The sequence below is a fragment of the Mixophyes fleayi genome, chromosome 3 (assembly GCF_038048845.1).
Source record: "Mixophyes fleayi isolate aMixFle1 chromosome 3, aMixFle1.hap1, whole genome shotgun sequence".
NCBI classification, from domain to species: domain Eukaryota; kingdom Metazoa; phylum Chordata; class Amphibia; order Anura; family Limnodynastidae; genus Mixophyes; species Mixophyes fleayi.
The window spans coordinates 158,267,306-158,288,332 of record NC_134404.1 but is presented as its reverse complement, the minus strand read 5'-3'; the positions used below and the strand labels follow the sequence as shown (position 1 = coordinate 158,288,332).

The 21,027-nt window shown below is 40.5% G+C and overlaps 1 protein-coding gene across 8 annotated transcripts in view; it reads right to left on the bottom strand.

Annotated features, from left to right (window-relative positions):
• Nucleotides 1-13,923, bottom strand: part of MYO6 (myosin VI) — a 205,516-nt gene extending 191,593 nt beyond the window's left edge. For 6 of the 8 annotated variants that reach the window (XM_075202655.1, XM_075202656.1, XM_075202657.1 and 3 more), the window contains exon 1: nucleotides 13,763-13,923. The gene's annotated coding sequence lies outside the window, so the exon portion shown is untranslated. The remainder of the gene's footprint in view (nucleotides 1-13,762) is intronic. The other 2 variants (XM_075202662.1, XM_075202663.1) reach the window with 1 other exon arrangement.
• Between the last annotated feature and the right edge of the window lie 7,104 nt (nucleotides 13,924-21,027).

Below are 21,027 nucleotides of genomic sequence, written 5' to 3'. Positions count from 1 at the left end.
TCAATGGTGATTATGTATTATGTTAGCATGTGTTAGAAAGCCTGCTGATGTAAGGGTTTTTATACCATAAATGATGTGTAAGTGTCCGTCTTTCACTATTTGAAATGACTTGAATGAATTGCTCATGTGACAGGGAAATAGTGTTTCCCTGGGAAAGTCAGGCGTCACTGTGGGAGCCTCAGAACACAGTGCTTTTCTGGCAGGAACAGGCACAACCTCTAAAATACTCAAGAGGCACAAGGCTTACTGTATTTCTGCCTGCATGAATTACTAAACTGCCTGTGCCATACCCAGTGTGAGCCAGTAACATGTTCTAATGAGCTTGAGAAGGTTTGTGTGGGAGAAGACAGAAAATGAATGCAAATTGCAAACAAAAATCCCCAGTGGCAGACAAACAAGAGTCGAGTGGGGGGATTGTCTCTGCCTGAAATTCTGCACATTCCTCTCTGCAAATCCGGGTACATTTAGGGAAACTATGTCACAGAAGTAGTGTGTTTTATTTAAATGGGAAAGAAATTAAGGATGGGATTTCGTGAAAGCTGCACAGAGCCTGGCAGACCATTAATCTGACATTCAACAAGTGACTTAGAACAGCAGTCTCAGGTTTACAGCAACATTAGCAGTCAAGTTTTGCTGCTTAAATTTATATTATTAGTTATTATCCACAATATCATATCAATAAGCTAGTAACAAAAAAAGTTAAACTGCAGTAACTCAACAACTGACTGGAATTTTCAAAAGTTGTCTTTTCAGCAGCTTACTTACATTGCTGCACCTGTGTTAGGTCATTTACTCACTGGCATTAACAAAGCAAGTAAATGGAGCAGACAACGTCCAAAAGAATGCAGGCACAAGCTGAATTGGTATAAAGGTCATTGGAGCCCGGACACTTTGCATGTTTTTACTTGTGTTAAAAAAAACTTCAGTAAAAGCATGCTTATTAGTGCTAGTAGGTAACCGACTCTGGGGCTAAATGGATTTACTATACACTGTAATTCACATGCCAATAGATGAATATCCTGCCTTTTTCCACAATCCCCTCCTACAAACTCAGATTCTGCATGCTTGCCAACATTGGGCCTACTTGTGGATGTCTGCAATCCTGTTTGTTGTCACCGTGTAGACTTGTATGAGCAAGAAGTCCACATTCTCAACTAAAGTGATAGAAATAGTTGGCATAGTAGACAATACACACCCTACTGCTAATTATATCGATATTAGAAGTCACCAAGGAAATTCTTAATCATGTTAAAGCATAAGAATTTAGGCTGAGTGCTTTTAAATGGCACACAGAAATGCAAGTTGAATTCACTGTGTATACAGATATTAAATGTGATTATTAAACATACAGTATATTAACACCACATGTGTTTTATATGTACATATATAGTAAAATAGTGACAAGAATTTTTTTTAAATGTTGCATAAGTAAAAACAAAAAAAATGAAAAAAATTAAATCAGTCTCTTAAAAACACAGATATTGATCACATAACCTGTTATAGGAAAGTACTAATACAAATGCAGACGTGATCTTATTTTACTACTACTCCTAATTGTTGACCTTTCATCCTATAAACGTGCATCGGAAGGGAATAGCCAAGATTACTCACAGTGAAAACGGAAAACAATTATAGTTTAGACAGAAACACACACTTAAACATCCCGTACATTTCCAAGATAACAATAAACCTCTTTTCAATGCCTCATAATTACAGTCTTAAATGCTTGGCTTTGTCCAGCGCAACAGTGTTTTACGGTCTCTTCCATTCCCACTGTAATTACAAGAAACGTACAGAGCTTTGTCGTGATCAGAAATACATTTGAAGATTTTATTGTGGAAGTTTCACATTTATATAGGTGTACAGAATTGGCATTTTAGCATAGACGGTGTCATAAAGATTATGAATCACAATGGAATAAAGACACTTTAATGCTAATTTGTTAAGGGGATTCAAAATCTGTATTTTAAATTTGCACTTTCTATTTGCATAATGAAATCATTAGGGATGAATGTATAAAATATTCTAGTTGCCATCATTTCTATGACTGTGCTGGTATGCTTGCTCTTTTATTCCCCATGATCCCTGTATCTTCTTCCAGCATTTGCTTGTCAGTCTTTTTGAGGCATAATAATCCTATCACAGGGGCTATACAGTAGCTCATGAAGCATCATTGGCTTCAGGGTATGGCTCATAGCCTGCCCAGAGGTATAACAAAACGATCTACAGTATAGAGATTGCTCTGTGCTAGGTACAATTATAGTCCCTTTAAGCTAGGAAGTGAAGGTGGCAAAATAAAAAGGCAACACGTGTGTGTATGTAGAACTACAATTAGTATCTAGAACCTTCCCAAATAGGGACACATTTATTAGTATCATATTTGAATATAAATGGTTTATTAAAGAAAAGTAAACTTCAGACAAAATGTAAATATTAAATAGCTATTATTGTAAGCACCACTCTGCATACAATTACTTGTCTGGCTGTAACAATTCTTGTGTTACAGCAGGTATTGTGGCTGCTCACCCAGGGTCTACCATTAATCCAGCTATCACAGACTCAGGTGATTAACCACACCACATGGGCGGAGGGTCTGCATTCAAACATCCTGGCACAGTGCATGCTTGTAACCAAGGACCTTGGTGTCACAATCCTCTGACCCGGCAGGTCTCTCCAAAGGCTACACAGGTTTGAAAGAAGCACGCTTAAGAAAGGACTTCAGCATTAGATTGTTGGAGCCTTCTTGGGGGAAGGGGGGCAGGGTAGTTAAATTTGGATTAAGTTATTCTTTAACGGCTTCGCAAACCATGTTTTGCATCGAAAGTAAGAACCCAGGACTACTGTAAATAAACTAGATTAGTATCATACCCATCATCACATTTTACATATGGGAGACAGCAAGATTGGACAGGTAATGGCAGAAGGGGGATACTGATTGACCATTATAATTAACTAAAATTACATAAACATATCTGGAACTAAACACAGTGGATGCTGTATTGGTTATTTTAAATACTGTTGAAAATGACTCAAGGTACTAAAAGTTTTATATATAGACCAATGTTAATTCCAGTGCCTCTGTTGTGGGGAGAGGGGGGGCTTCAATATCACTTTCTGACCAAGGAAAGACTATTTTATTATGTTCTTAAAATAAATGTTTTAAGTGCGAGATCTAAATCTTCTCTGACATGACCTATGCACTCTAGCTAGTGACTTTTCTTTTACTCTAAAAATGATTGTTTTAAAGATTACACTGAAATTCTATCTGCCTTTAGGCAGAATAGTATTTATCTCCCAAAACACAATGAAGGGTTTGTAGTACAATGTGGCTGGACAGTTCGCATGAATAACAAGCAATCTTATGTAGTGCAATCCAGCTCCTCCTCTTTATGACCAGATGATTACACAGATTGTCTGTTTCTTGTTGTACAGCACTACCAACCACAAAACATTACACATGAAACTACCAGAGTGTAGTTCCTCATATCCTCACAAATGTTCCTCCAAAGGACCAGGAATATGCATTGAAAACACATATGCCAATAGAACAGAAGAAAATATTCTCACACATCTGAAACCTGTTATAATAGGAGAGTTTCATACAGAGCCAAAACATATGTAGTGAATGCAGTGCTCATTGTACACATGGAAATTCAGTCAATGCTAGATCCACTATGGAAGCAACATGTACAGTTTTCCTTAGTTGGCCCAGTGTTTAATATGAAGAGTCATGTGTAGTTCCTACTGCATTCCACCTTTTTAACTAAGATTCAATGATACCTATTCTTTGCCATGTATGTTGCATTCGCCACCTGTACCTACCCTTACTCTGGTCATACACCAATCTGATTACCTACAAGCAATTTGGTACCATATTGAAGCATCAACATGCATGTTCAAAATCTAATACAATTGGCTCTGAGCAGGCGGGATAGAAATCCTAATCATCATGTGACCACAATTAAAAACAGGATGATTATTCCAAACTAATCACACATTTTGGAATTTGTCCTGGCAAACTCTATTCTATTTATGGATATAGTTAAATATTACAGGGAGCACCTGTAGTATTCTTTAGTATTCTTTATGAATATCAATATTAACCATATGCAATCAGGAAAAATTATAGCTAAACCAAGTGTATATATTATATTTTGATACATTTATCCCTTGGAGATTTGTCTGCAATTATTTCCATGTTCATACTTTAAATTATGGAAAATTATATATATTGTGTAGCCTGACAGAGTCAGCGAAGCTGTCTACCATGAAGTTGGCAAATCATAGTACTCTAGATAAAAATTATTTTCTATGTATTGACTCTTAGGGGCATATTCAATTCTTAGCGTTTTCCGTGGCGTTAAAACTATTACCGTTATTACTAGTAAGTTAGTAATAGTAAGCTGGATTTCAGCTAGCGGCTCAGGGAGCTGCGAGCTGAAATCCAACAAGAAAACTACCGTAATAACGGTATTTACGTGCACTATTACTGTAATAACGGTAATAGTGCGCGCGCCACAAGATTTTTGGCTTTAACGCCAAGAATTGAATATGCCCCTTAATGAGTGTTTTTTGATAGGTCATCCTTGTTGTCCAAAATGAGCTATGGCTACTATGCATGCTATTAGGAATAGTCAAATATATAATTTAATAAGAAGAGAGACCAACAATTAGCTTTTAGAAATGTACACTATAGTCCCTAAATTAATAAGGCTGGTATCTCAGAATCTGAAGAAAGTGTTAACATAGGACTGGACCAAAATAGGCTTAGAGGAGAGCTAATTGCCCAGATGATGCATTGACTCACCTTAAAAATGGAAAGCGTGAATGCCTCTTAAGTTTTGAAATTGCCAAGCTGCTCGTAAGAGCAAATCACATCTGAATGACTTTATGTATTTTGCTATGATACCAGGGCATGATAATAGCCAGTCTTATATAACTGTGATCAGTTGCTCAGCTGTAAAAGAATACACATTTCATAGCAATCCAACCCATCAGCTATATAAGGACATCAAGTGTACCATAGCTAGATTCACCCCACAGAAACCATAAAAGATCGGAATCAACCTGAATAACCAGACAGCAATCCACATTGACTAAAGAAAAATAATTTAGGGATTAAAAAATAATCTTCCAAAAAAAATTCATTGTTACAATGCAATAAAGAGAGAGCCATTACGTGGAAGAATAGAATGCTACGAACTAACTGAGGTCAGCTGAAACAAGAATTATCAAAGGGGCTAAGTTTTCCAAAGTAATCCTCATGGTTTTACTAGCTAGGGGCAGAAATTCATATGGAAAAGAAAATGTCAAATGCATTTGTTGGATCAGCAAAGCAAAGAACATAAAATCCACCATACCAAATAGGGTAAGAGACCAAGATGGTTGGTCTTCAACCAATGTTTTCACAAGTCATGAATATCTGGGAAGAGTCTAAAAATGCTTGATAGCAAAGGGAAATGGGCAATAAATGTTCTGCCGCATGCTCCTTCAAATGGCTGTCAAGGGAGAGCCTGTTTATTTACAAACAATTCGTATTCCAGGGAACCATATTGCCATATTTTTTTTAAACCAAATATATAATACTCAGTAATTAAATAGCAAAGATGTGTATCAAGAGCTCTCTGGGCCTATCTTATAAGTTAAATATATTTCCTGTGAATAAACACCATAAAACAACCTGTCAGCTTTCAGGAGCTATCTGCTGATTTTGGCACTACCCTATCTGGAGGCGCGAAGTCTAACGCGCTTTGGGTCTTCACCAGGGACTCTTGCAAAGGGATTTGTATTTAGCTGCAAGAGACGCGCAGGCCGCAGTTCTCCAGTAGGGTAATCAACGCGATAGGTAAAGGTGATCGGATGGTCAGGAGTGCCGAGGTCTAGCCATGCGGTCAGCGCAGTACACAAGGAGGTTCCAAAAGAAGTCAGGCAGGCTGAGATCAAACACCGGAGCAAGATTGAAGAGCCAAAGGGAGAATCCAAGTAGCCAAGCCAAGAGTAGCGAAGTCCAGAACCAGGAAGTCAGACCGAAGATAAATGCAGCACATAAACGCCTGGAGCTAGGAGACTTAATACTCTGGCACCCCAATGGTGCCAGATTCTTCCTCAAATAGAAGCGGAGGTATTGGAAATGGCGGCGGCAATGATGCGCACACCCAGTAGGAGCCGCCGGGCGGCCGGAGTTTATGCATCTGGTTGCTAAGCAACCAGGAGTGCAGGGACGGCGCCTGGCACAACTATACCACATTTAATTATAGCGAATCTAGGTTGTGGTCAGAAAGACAGTGGACAGTATAGAGGCATTAAAGAACAAATTACTAGGCCTTCACAATCTTAAACGTTAAAGCTAAACATGAAAGCAGGGATGCGACAAATCGAGGATTTAAGAAGGGTTTGCACAATCCTGTTTTAAAAATAAATAAATTAAGATTTGGCCAAACGCATATGGTTTGGCCAACTGAAACCATGTAGTTTACACAGGTAGGAGATTGAGTCAGAGTCATCACTTCCATGGACTAAAATTACACTTAAGTTTTATCATTTAGACTCCTTCAACTTAAGATACAAACTAAAACAAATTAAACTTTTGGCATTTCTACAAATCCTAAACTGTGTGTGGCTCTGGTGTATTTCCATCTAAATGTAACTTCTAATGGTCTATGACTGGAAAAGTCCTTAGTCTTATATTTAGTTTACCTACAGAAAAAGAGTAATAGTAAAATTAAAAATAGTCAAGGTGGGGAACAGAAGAGACTTCCTCAAGAGCTCAGAGGTCTACTGAGGTAGAGCAGGAGAACTTAGTCTAGATGAAGACTTCCCATAAAGCATGAGACCATAACAGCAATTAAAGTCCTCTACGATTACTAATGGAGCAAAGTTACCATGGACAAAAATATAGTATGTGTCTGAAAAGATCTATGGGGCAAACACAGGAACAAAAACACAGACATGTCAACAAGAAGCAATTTAAAAAAGAAAATAAATGAATGAATAGAGTAAACATTGGGCAGATATGTTTGATTAAAAATTAGATTGACATAAAGGCAGAACATGTACATCCCTAGAACCAAATGCCTAAACCTGTTGCAGCCCATTCAGCTTAATAGTCAGATTTCCAATGAATGCTGATCACTGTCACACTTCTGCCTGTTACAGGCAGCAGTAAGAGAGTTTAGTAACTCTTCATATCAACAGGTCCAAGGAAGGGATTCTTGTGCTTCTATTAGTGACGTGTGGATGTTTACTGCTGAAACAAGCGCCAACCCAAACTTCTTCACGCTTAAAACATACACTACTATCTGGTTGGGACATCTGGTAGTTTTGAAGCAAGCTGGCCTGACATCATAGCATGTGTGGTGCACAAATGATTGTTCTGCCTGATCTAAAGAAATAAATGTCAATGTTTTATTCATTAAGAGCCACTGTTATCCTCTCTGTTTCAATCATGAATAGAGTAAACAGACAGAGGTATGCATGCTGTATATGCCAACCTGATATAAAGTTCTCCACAATGGAGAGACCAGGTGAAGGATTAAGTTGCATGTGGTAGGTTGTTCTTCTATGTTTTGTTTATTGACATTTCAGGAAGAGCACGAAGCAAAAACAATACCCAAAGGTCTGCATTTACAATAGCACCTGCTCTCCTCCTGAGGCATGAGCTGGACAAAACAAGATGAGCAAGATGAACTAAGGTGTCCGTCTGGAAATTTTGGTTGACGTTGCAATGTATGAAAAAGAACAGAATCAGGGATACAAAAATCTTTCACGATTTAATGGGAAAATTGCACATCGTCTTAAAATATGTAACTTTGATCATTATTTTCTATTTTTAATATGCTGTCTACCTTACAATTAAGAACAGATCTATTTGCTGCAACAACTTACTTGCTGTATGTAAGGAAACAGTATTACAAAAGCCTAAGAAGCAAATTTGACATGTGACCTTTGTTTCACGCCTGTGTTTTGCTGCACGACCTTTATCAGTCTTGCAGTTCTGCATATTAAAGATGTCAATGCTCCGATTTATACACAGGACCATCTATTAGCCTTTCTAAAGCTACAAATTGGTTCTAATCCCAGCCTGCTATTACAGGTAACACTGAGAAAATAGAGCGAATCCAGTACGTGTTCACACCCCAGTGAAACGATGCAGCAGGTCATTATTAAATTCCAACATTTCACTGGTATCTAGGCAATACTGTAAGTACCGCTTATGTACAAGGAACCATGGTAGCGATCCAGGATACCCCTCAAACCTTAAGACATAGTGAAGTAGCAGTCATCAGTGCACACAAAAAAAATAATAAAACACAGAAAAAAAAATGTGTGATCTAATTGGGGGGGGGGGGAAACATTTAAAATAAAGTATGTCTCATGTGTAGTTTTGTAAAACACTAGCAGGACTTTTTACACAGAATCTATATTACTTGCATGCTTATTATCTAGTGTAGATAATAGTTTTCAGAGGTCATATTGTTTGATCTCCTCTAACAAGCTCTACTGAAATAAACTCACTATCAAGATAAAAAAAAAGATAATACCTAGTACATTGACACAGAAATGCATGCACCACTGTGGTCCATTCTCTGCAAAATGTATACTTTAACATGGAAAGTATTGGTTCCTTTGTCTACATTAAAAAAATAACTTTGGGTACTTTTAGGAATATGGTGGACTTAAAAGTCCTATAGTAAAGAATTCCATTGACACACAAAAAAAATCTAATCTCTGTCATCCTGCTTGAACTTTGCTTATCCTATCACCAGTCTACTTTCCATAAATTAGTTTAATGCAGTGATCTTTGTGAACCAAAGGATATTAGCAGTATAAAAGCAATGTTTGACCCCAACTTACGTCATAATAGCATAATAATAAAGACAAGTGAAAAGCTCTCAAACGAACATATATGAAATATTGCCAGTGATCTCAACAGCAACATTGTAAACACAAGCAGGCTTCTTAAGATCGTATGCATTTCCATGTGCTACAGCATAGCATATAAATATGGGATGTATTTATTTTACATTTGATATTTATCAACAAAGACATACCGTGATTCTTTACTGAGACTGAAGATCTTTTGCAGAATGGTTGAAATACCACATAGGTTTTACCAGGAGTAGAAAACAAGAAATTAAGATTCAATTAGCAAAAACAGCCAGCAGAAAAGGGGAGACATGAATGAAATTGGAAAGTGTACACAAAAAATTATGCCTACTGATTGCAATCTGCATGAAAACATTCGAGAGGGACCAATGGGTTTCCCTGCTGAGAAAGCAGGAGGGTGTGATGGCAAATGCAATGCAAAGCAAGGAAAAATATCTAAACCAGATGCGAAAGAGACATGGACAAAATGTATTAAAAAGTAAAGATGTTAGACTAGCACCTCTATCTGCTCAAGGATGGTGAGAAAGAAAGAATATTAGATGATGCTAATGGCCTCCAGGGGAGCAAAATTGGTTAAAGTATGGTCAAAACATCAACATATGGAACTATGTTACAACACAGTCAGGAATTACAATAAACAGAATGCATTTCCGGCAGAGAAGATAACAGTTTCCTTGCATTACTAAGCTGACATAGTTGCTCCATGACATGAGGACTGCCAATATACTATAGGACTACATTGTGGTGCATAACATGCAGATCAGAACCACAAATAAAGCCGTCACAGACGCACTAGAGAGGTCCTAGGATAGTTGCAGACACGCTGCTCCTCGTATTTGGAAATGCCAATCCACAAGTAAGAATAATACAACCAAAGAAACAGGAAACACACAGAGTACAAGCAAAAGGAACCTTAAATGGCTCAACCAGGACTCGAATTAAACAAAATACAACGTTCCCAAGGTTTAACAACCAATTTTATTTAGAATACTCATTAAAACATATAATAGAAAAAGTGAACCAAGATAAAGTTGATATATAAACTTCCTTATTTGTTATTGTGAACAGGATAATCCTTCTTAAAGAAAACCAATCATTAGACATATCAATCCCGGTTATTTTATTTAGATAAAGGCATAGCCAAACAGAGTCTCAATAATAACCACACCAAATACATATGAATGTCTAATGCGGGACTTGTATACCTATATCAATGTTCACCGCAGAGGAATTCCAGCAGTTAATTTAAGCTCTTCTCAGATCAGACCCACGTAGGAAAGTAATCAAGATACTGCTTGAAAGGTATAGCAAATATATCAGACTTTACATTTCAATGGTCATAACACATGTTGGAAAGTCCCATACATTATGTGGTTATATGTTTGCTATTTCGTTGTACCTCTGAAAATTGACAACAGGATACTAAAAACATATTTTACCTACTTTACAAATATTGCATATAATTTGGTCTTATTATATTTTATACTCCTTGTTTAAATGTATACATGGAAAATATTCCCATATTTTTTTATGCAGGAAATGTGAACAAACATATATTACATTCCAGAGCTCCTGGTGATGAGCAAGGCACAGGAAACATGAAAAAGTGGAGAAAGACACAGTGTGTCCATTGCTACGTCAAATACATGTAGATATAGTGTACTCTACATGGAAAACTAGACATTATATAACACAACACTATTTAAATACTATATCAGAGGGCAGAGTAGAATGAAAACAGACATGCATTATAAAATGACAAAAGGGGTCTTTGGTCAATGATCATATTCAAACCATTACGGGTGAGGAACATATTCTGACAAATTAAGAAAATAATATTCAAAATTATCCCAACCTTAAACAAGAGAAAAGTAATGGCACAACGCCAGGGTATGGCAGCTTGCCACATACCAAATATCACCCTTTTACCACTAATTGCAATTTGTTTGTTTTTAATTAGTACATTTTATATTGCAGACATTCGCCTGTACACCAAACACTTTGTCATCGAATCACAAATTATAAAATGTGACAACACATGATCAGCATCGCCATTACACAGGTTTCACACACCAGTGATAAAATACACATGTGTAATACTATAAACATTTCAAATGTGGCAGTGTGGGAAGAGAGGCTGATCTTCATCATAAAAGTAAACCAACAACTTGAGTTATTCATGCATTTAACCAAAAACAAACAAGTTTTAACGGAATTGGAGGTCATATTTTTACGACTCCAAAAGACTCTGCTGAGCTAAAGTAATTACACTAAACTGTATACCTAGATATTACACTGTAGCCGAATAAAGCTTTACATTCCAAATATAAAATCTACTATTGAATCAAATGTACTACATATGTTAATTATGGTGATTACAAATAAGACAACGGGTTCAATAGGTGTGCCTGATATTGCTGCAGTAATTATCCTGTTGGTGCCCCACAACACAGCAATGCTGCCAGACATGGTAAGAGCTCTCCATCATAGAATGCTAGGAGTACCAACTCACTATATGTTACCACACTTCTTCAGTAACAATACATACTTACTAGTTTATCTCACTAAGGCGAGGTTACTAGGTGTGCACAAACAGGATAAACTACAGTTTCTATTTTTAAATTAATTGTGATTCTTTCATAAGATTGCACCCAAAAGTGCAGAAAAGACATTGCTGGAACCTGAGTCTTTACACAAGAGGAACACAACATTTAAACCAGAATGTGTGCTCTACATTGTGGAAACAGGGCACAGTTTAGTGACACTGCACTATTGGCACTATCTGCAATTGGCCCAACATCTGAAAGTAGCTGGCCATAAAGAGACTCCAATTCCTGAATCAATACTGATCAGATTATCAGGTATGTTGATAAATACCAGAAGATGACCACTATTGGCCTGTACAGGTCAGATCAGACAGGTTACAGCTTTGCATCTGCTCGGCACATACACCGGATGGAAGAATTTGGTCCAATTTGTGAGTGACCAGCATTACTTATTGTAGGATATTTGTTCAGTGTAGAACTGAATATGGAAATATAAAAACTAGTACTGGTAATTAGGGCAGGGCTATGCAAACACTCACTGCAAAGTCAGAATGCACTTTGAATAGGTTTTGTTACTTTTGTACAGTAAACACAACCAAGGATGTGTACGAAAACGTTTATTATTTTGTACCAGGTCTCATTTTCAACATGAAAAAAAAGCACTTAAGCTGCATAGGTTTGTACTGACCCTTACTATGTGAAACATGGAGTTATCAGCAGATAGATATTAATAAGTCTGTATAGTCTTAACCCAAGACACTGGGACAGAACTGCAACACAAGTAAGAGACAATTTATTTCTTTAACATCATTTTTTTTTCCATGGTACAAGAAACAGTAGGAAATGTGTGTGTTGACCTTTTTATGTAGCTCCTACATATTACACAGCACTTTACAGAGAACATGTAATCATTTAGGTCATGTAGCTTTTTTGCTCAGAATTGTATACCATAGCATTATAACTGCTGAAACGTGTATGACAACAAGTCATCCTACCAACCACAGTAACTTGTAGCATTGTTATAGAAAATAAAAAAAAATAATGGAAAAATGCCAAGTGCAGTATTCTTTATCTCTATTATAGTCCTACAGTACTATCTCAACCAGGAGAATATACTTAACATATGCCATGTTATCACTTAAGAATATGAATAGAATTGTGACCTTCTTGCCTAAGATTACTTCCCGACTGATGTTATAGAAATATTGCTTTTTGTTTGTTTGAAATTCCCAACTTTTTATTGCCAGGACAAGGCAAAGAAATTCAAATTACTTATTTTTACTGGGCAATGACCATAAAGGCCCCCTTTTTAATATTAACCGCATATCCTTTTAGTGCGTGTCAATCTATTCTCTGAATATACAGTGCCAAGTGTGTTTGGGGGGGAGGCACATTAAGCCACACTGGAATTCAAAAGCTTATATCTCACTTCACTTGCGACTTACAAAGTTGCAAACAGCAGCATAAAGAGATGCTACCTGTAAAATGTACCTAACAAAACTATCTGAGACATCAGCAATTCTACTATGCATAATTAGCTGTTGGGGGGGATTTTTTCTTTACTAGTACTGCTCCTGTTGTCTGTTAATTAATGTAGGACTGTAGAATAAATTACATCAACTGTCACCCTTGTACTCTACTAAAAAGTTTACAAATCATCTTTAGTCAATGATTTATATTTACTATGTTCTTTTGAAAAGGAAATATTGCAAATAACTAAAAAGAGAGGGCACTCAACAGGTGACAAGTATTTTATGGCCACCAATATCAATGCATTAAGCAATGGTCTCTGTTACTGGTAATATTTATCAAAGAAAAAAGAATAATTGATTCTAACATGAAGGTAATTCATTCTGTACACGAAGTAATTAGAATAAACGAACATGTACATTCTACGTCTCAACAGCGAGATACAGATACAATTATGTTGAGGAAGAGTTACACTAAGGATAATATTAATAATGGGGAACATGAATAAACTAAAGTTTCATTGTGATTCCATAGAGCAGGAAAATATGATCCAGGAAGAGAGGTACATCCAGGATCAGAAAGGGGTGGAGAATGGGACTCTGAGTGAGGAGGGGGGGCTGACAGAGAGCTGTGGTCACTGAACAAAATAAACATTAAACTACTAAACTAGACAAAAGTGGGGCACATCAAGTGGATGGTGGGGGAGATGAGCACATAAGGATGTGTCACTGCAGCAGCTCCATAGGAAATCCCTACAGCAGATAACATGAATGCTACACAGGGAGCAGAGATAGAGCAAAGATCACTAGTCCATACAACCGGGCTTACCCGGCCTCCCGTGCCAGAGAGCACTCACTCACCCTAAACTCTTCCTGCAGCGCCGCAAGATCACCGAGCCGGGTACACCCAGATACAGACAGGGACCTGGTTTACTCTCTGACCCCCGGAGGACTGCTCAGCCCTGCAGTTCCAGCTCACCCTCACCGCCCAGTACCGGAGCACAGCCACCGCTGACGTCACCAGCCGGGTCCAGCCCTCCTCCATGGCCGGGAGAGGAGGGAGGAGCACCTGGACAGAGAATGACAGCACCCTGGCCTCACCCTGGCATCAGTCACACCTTGACTGTATGGATACTCCCATAGACAAGGTTGTGAGAAGCTCACGTTACTTAACAAGTGACTGGCATATGATTTTATCAGGCATGTGGGAACACTATTATTTCTAAAGGCCTGAATGTGTCACCAATATTTATTCTGAGTGACAGGTAAGTTATTACTAACAACCTGCTACTCAGATCTAACATTTATAGGATATATTTCAGTTAAAGTTAGTTATTTATAATCTGGAATTAAATCTTAAAAATATCCTTTGTAGATGTGAACATAGGAAAGCTCTATATTTTTTTTGAATGAAAGAACCTCTGTTGACTGGGAAAATCTGTCTGAAATTGCTCACTGTACTCTGATACTCCACAAGAAGACATGCTGGAGGATGGACAACTGGTAGGCAGATTTCCTCATCATTATTAAGCCAGAACACATCACAGATACTGGAAACAATGTGTTAATACATAAAAATTAGAGGGAAAAATGTGGATAGCCATGTTATTCTCTTGTAGGAAGTGTAACACTGGCACTTCCAATGACAGCACTTTTCAAGCTAGAAAGTGCTAGCGCTCATAGCATAAAACCACTACATGCTGACACATTTGCAGTGCATGGGGAACACACTTTTCCTGTCTAACTGGAGCACTTCGGCTGATAAAACACACACACATATATATATATATATATTATTTATTTATTTTATTTCTTTCAGCCGTTTTTCAGTACAACTATATCAATAACGCAAACAAGAAAACAAAGGGTAGGTTGGGCCCTGTTCATGAGAGATCTTAAATTCTAATTGAACAAGGGCACTGCTGAAACGTGTGTCTCAGAATGGAGACTTGGACAGTTGTGAGGGTGCATTAGTGTGGTTAGTAAATGTTTCATTTTTAGTTGGAAAGATTTGAGCTCTCTCAAGTTATTTTGTTTTGTCAATAATGCATATTCTAGCCAAAAACAGGATATAGAATAGTATATGCAGTGAAGGCAATGTTCTATATGTCATCCAGTCTAAAGAAACTGGCTTCACTAAACTGCTCAAGCTGCAATCACCTCCGCTATGTGCTACTCCACGGGCTATACCGTTTAAGCTGCAACCACCTCCGCTGTGTGCTACTCTACGGGCTATATACCGCTCAAACTGCAACCACCTCCGCTGTGTGCTACTCCATGGGCTACACCGTTCAAGCTGCAACCACCTCCGCTGTGTGCTACTCCACGGGCTATACCGCTCAAGCTGCAGCCACCTCCGCTGTGTGCTACTCCACGGGCTATACCGCTCAAGCTGCAGCCACCTCCGCTGTGTGCTACTCCACGGGCTATACCGCTCAAACTGCAACCACCTCCGCTGTGTGCTACTCCATGGGCTACACCGTTCAAGCTGCAACCACCTCCGCTATGTGCTACTCCACGGGCTATACCGCTCAAGCTGCAACCACCTCCGCTGTGTGCTACTCCACGGGCTATACCGCTCAAGCTGCAGCCACCTCCGCTGTGTGCTACTCCACGGGCTATACCACTCAAGCTGCAACCATCTCCGCTGTGTGTTACTCCACGGGCTATACCGCTCAAGCTGCAGCCACCTCCGCTGTGTGCTACTCCACGGACTATACTGCTCAAGCTGCACCTGTCTCCGCTGTGTGCTACCGCTGTGTGCTACTCCACGGGCTATACTGCTCAAGCTGCACCTGCCTCCGCTGTATCGCTGATCCTAGGTCTGGACTGCTTAAACCACACCTGACTTCGTCAGGCTGCTATTCTACTGTTTCAAGACATCTCTCTGAGCCGTCCTGTTCAAGCTTCATCTGCTCCGCATTGGCCTCTGTGGCTCAGTGGTACTACAGGTCGTATCATCAAGCTGCTTGTTGTTCTCTTCTCTGGCTGAACTGTTCATGTATTAACGAAAGTATTAAGGCATTGTATGGTACTGATCCCTGCCGCATCTATTGTGATTATGCTGATAATTTTTATTAATTATGAGTCCTTTTGTCAGTCTCAGCTTGGCTAGTGTATCATTAATGTCAGTGATGGAACATGGGTGAATTCGCCATGGTAGATTTTGAGCACTAAAAAACTATGCAGCGTGGTGAAATTGGCACACTGTACTCCAAAACACCTTTGATTTCTCTCTACTAAATCTGATTGTAACCACTTTACCCCCTATTTTTGGCAAATCTGTTCCAAAATGAGCTAATTAGACACAACTGAGGAGTCCAATGCTCTCTTCACTGAAACAACCTGCTCACTATCACAGTAGCTGATCTACTAGGACAGCCATCAGGGGGGTATGGCCAGTACAGATATAAGGGGCCCTTCCTAACAAGGGGTCCCCCCTAGTCTTGATCCCTTTACCTTTTTTCTAGATTACTTTCCTGCTTTTCTCCGGTCTGGTGATGCTGCGGATCCCAGTCACTCATAGGAAACGCTGCACGGTGATGAGGTCACAGTGCGGCGCTCCCAGACTATCAGTGACTGGGATTCGCAGCATTATGTCAATAAGACAAAGAACAGGACAAGAAGAATGGAGGCAGAGAAAGGTAAGTGTATTGGGTAGGGGTTTAATGTGCAGTACATTGTGGAATGTTGGGGGCCCTATTTGGAAAAAAAAATGGTTACATGAAATTTAGAAAACTCCAACCAGCAGCGGTGTTAAATCAATATAACACTCACGTTTTAAAATTATGCCTTACTCCAGCCCCAACATTAAAATTATAGTATTCACATTTGATAAATACATCTATTTCCTTCCAACTAGCCCTGCCATTAAATAGTATATACATTTAATAAATAGACCTATTTCCCTACAACCAGCCCCAACATTAAATTAATAGTATTCCCATTTAATAAATAAGCCGCTTTCCCTCCCTCCAAACAACCCCAGCAAGAAATTAAATAGCATTTATATTTAATAAAAATAACCATTTCCCACAACCATCTCAGGCATTAAATAATTCATAATTTCATTTAATAAATATACCTAATTTTCCCCAAACAGCCCCACATTCACTTAATAGCACACATTATAGTCATATACTGTCCCCCCACACACATTATAGTCATATACTGTCCCCCACATACATTACAGTCATATACTGTCCCCCCACACACATTACAGTCATATACTGTCCCCCCGCACACATTATAGTCATATACTGTCCCCCCACACACATTACAGTCATATACTGTCCCCCCACACACATTACAGTCATATACTGTCCCCCCACACACACATTATAGTCATATACTGTCCCCCCGCACACATTATAGTCATATACTGTCCCCCCACACACACATTATAGTCATATACTGTCCCCCCACACACATTACAGTCATATACTGTCCCCCCACACACATTACAGTCATATACTGTCCCCCCACACACACATTATAGTCATATACTGTCCCCCCACACACATTACAGTCATATACTGTCCCCCCACACACATTACAGTCATATACTGTCCCCCCACACACATTACAGTCATATACTGTCCCCCCACACACACATTATAGTCATATACTGTCCCCCCGCACACATTATAGTCATATACTCTCCCTCACACACATTACAGTCATATACTGTCCCCCCACACACATAGTCATATACTGTCCCCCCACACACACATTATAGTCATATACTGTCCCCCCACACATTGGCCATTTTTTATTTTCCCCCTCCTACAGCCATTGCCCCCATGCAGACATTTACACCCCCAATTCCCCCTGCAGACATTGTCACACACCCCCCTTCCCCCTGCAGACATTTTCAATCACTTCCCCCATGCAGTTATTTTTACTCATTCTCCCTCCCCCCCCTGCTGTACCTGTCACTATCCCCCGGACACACCAACTCAGCTCAACACCCTGCGCCCTCAGCAGACCGACGTCAAATCGCGCAGTGGCGCGGAAGTTAAAATAAAAGAAGAAAAAGCTGCGGGACTTGAAGCGCAGGGACCGGACCGGCCCATACAGCCATCGGCCCTTCTGGCAAATGCCAGATGGCCAGTCTGGCCCTGGGGCAGTGCCAGGGAAAGTGGATTCTACTTGTACAATGATTTATTAAAACATGTCTATAAGAAACCTTGTGGTTTTTGTCTATATGAACCTCCTGAGTAGGGAGAAGACAAGGGGGCAATGTGACATGAAATTCTACCTCAGAGTCTGAGGTAGTAGAGGAGGCTTTTTCTTGTTCTTATTTTTAAACTGCAATTCTTCCTCTGAGGAAGAAATGGATGAAGGAGAGACCGCTCTTTTGGTGATTCTCCTGTCAGATTTGTGCACCTGAATGGAGAATAGCAATAAGGAGTTACCGAGACAGAACCAACATCCTCCATGATGTCGCTGCCTGAAAAATCTATTGCCAGGTTTCTGCACACGACTATGAGTATGCACACAAATGTGTATGGCAGAGAGAAGTAAACATTTCTTTTCACTGTCTCTTCCTTCTGCAGTGGTGTTTTGGGAGGTTTACAATCAATTAACTAATAATCTCATGACTTTCAGTCAGCTGATAAGGCAGAATATTTCAGAACATGTTATGAGACAAAAAGGACAATGCAGCAGACAGACAAGAACGCAAAATAGTAACACAGATACAGAATGGCTACTACTATCACTGGCACTGAGAGACTGGTTTCCCTGTGCTATAAGGAAAAGGAAGCCAACCAGAATCCCCAACAAAGTCAAGCCCTCTAGTGATTTGTAGCAGTGAAATCATGCGATCACACTGCACTGATAAATCAGCTGCCACAGTTGAGGATCCTGACACCAAGAAAGTAATAATTTAAAAACATTCAGGACCAGTGCTTTTTTTGTAAGAAAAAAGGTGCCGGAACTCACCTCTTTGTGCTCCCTATTTTTTTGTAGCTCTCTCTTTCTACACCCTCGTTTTTCTGTAGCCCTCTTTCTGCCCCCCTCGTTTTTCTGTAGCCCACTCTTTCTGCCCCCTCATTTTTCTGTAGCCTTCTTACTGCGCCCCTCACCCACTTTCTGTAGTCTGTACTTAACTTCTATGCTTCTTTTCTCACTTCTCTGCTTGATCACGGCTCCTCTCACTGGCAGCGTCGTGACGTCACAACACTGCCGGAGCCGGAAGCAGGACACACACTAAGATGCGGTGCTGCACTGTAGCAGCACCACAGAGAAAAAAAAATGTTAAAAAGTTAATTAAACTTTGAAAACCTGTCACGAGCCGCGGCAGTACTCACAGCCGCCGCGGCTCGCTTCCTGTAGGTCCCAACGTCCCGGCCGTCACCATGACGACCGGGACGTCATTTCCTTCCAACTCCCGACCGTTGCCAAGGCAACGGTCGGACGCTTCCTCAGCGCCGTGTCCTGGCAGCCAGGCGCGCATGCGCTCTAGGGACAATCAGGCAGATTTAGCCTGTGGCTGAATTAGCAGGCATTAGCCTGCAGGTGTGGATTTCAGTGCTAAGCCCTGATTGGTCTTGCTAGGTGCTGGCAATTAGCCTACAAGTGTGGCCTTGTCTAGGGGCAGGTTCTGATTGGTTATGGGTTGTATTTAAGGCAATGAGGTCTGCTGCCTCATTGCCGGTTATAGCTTCTGTGCTCCAGTCTGCTGACCTGCTTGCTCCAGTTCCTGTTCCTGTATCTACGTTTTGACTTCCCGTGTATGACCCTTGGCTTCGTATTTGACTTCGCTTGTGTTTCCTGTGACCCTGATCCTTGGCTCGTTTACCCGTTCTGCTACTTTGCCTGTGACCTCTGACCTCAGCTTGCTCATCGTTTCTGTTACCTGCTGCCTACCTTTTGACCTCTGCGTGGACCTGACTCTTCTTGCCTGGGTTCTCCCCAGCCGGTACACACTTCACGACCCTCTGTCAGTCTGCAGCCCAGTCTGTCCCCACCATCAGGGGCTCCAGTGAACACCTGACTGGCAGAGTAGACTCCGGGTTGTGTTGTGCCGGCTGGAGGGGTTCCTAACATTATAACCGGCCCACTCACGGAGACAAGATTAGGATGGATACAAGTGGATCCACACCGTCTCCAGCACAAACTCTAGCAGGCCACGTTGAGTCCTTGTATCAGATGATGCAGGGATTGGCTGAGCGTATGTCTGTTCAAGAAGAAGCCACAAAAGCTTCACAACCGACTCCAGGTCCCATCTGTGAACCCAAAATGAACTTACCAGATCGGTTCTCCGGAAATAGAACCCTGTTTCGGAACTTCAGGGAGAGCTGCAAGCTCTATTTTCGGATGAGACCTCGCTCCTCCGGTTCAGAGCAGCAAAGAGTTGGGATTATTATTTCCCTTCTACAGGGTGACCCCCAGTCCTGGGCGTTTTCTTTGCCGCAGACCAGTCCGACCATGCAGTCCGTAGACTCCTTCTTCGAGGCACTGGGTCTACTGTATGATGACCCGGATCGAGTGGCCTCCGCGGAAGCTCATCTACGGTCCTTGAAACAAGGCCGACGGTCGGCAGAAGAATACTGCGCTGAATTCCGTAGATGGTCACCTGATAGTCGATGGAACGACCCTGCCTTACGGAGTCAGTTCCGTCTCGGCCTATCTGAACAGATTAAAGATTCTTTGGTGCAATACCCGTCTCCTAGTTCTCTGGAGGATCTGATGCACCTCTCCATTAAAATTGACAGGAGATATAAGGAGCGGAAAACTGAAAAGGAAGCATCATCACCTCCATTCGCCTTCGTTCCTGTTTCCCAGGATGGTGAGGAGCCTATGCAATTAGGAGCATATCGTCTCTCTTCGGAAGAGAGAGACAGGAGACGTTCGCAAGGTCTATGTCTATACTGTGGCATAAAAGGCCACTTCTCCCGTTCTTGCCCAAATAAGTCGGGAAAAGACCATGCCTAGGGAATGAGGGGAAAGTTCACCTAGGTCTGCAAATTATCTCCCCGAAAAATGCTGTATTAATCCCGGCACAGCTCACCTTCCGGGCTCGCTCTGTGGACCTGTCGGCCTTCATTGATAGCGGAGCTGCAGGCAACTTCCTTGATATTGGGTTTGCCCGCTCTGCCGGAATTCCGATGGTAAAACTC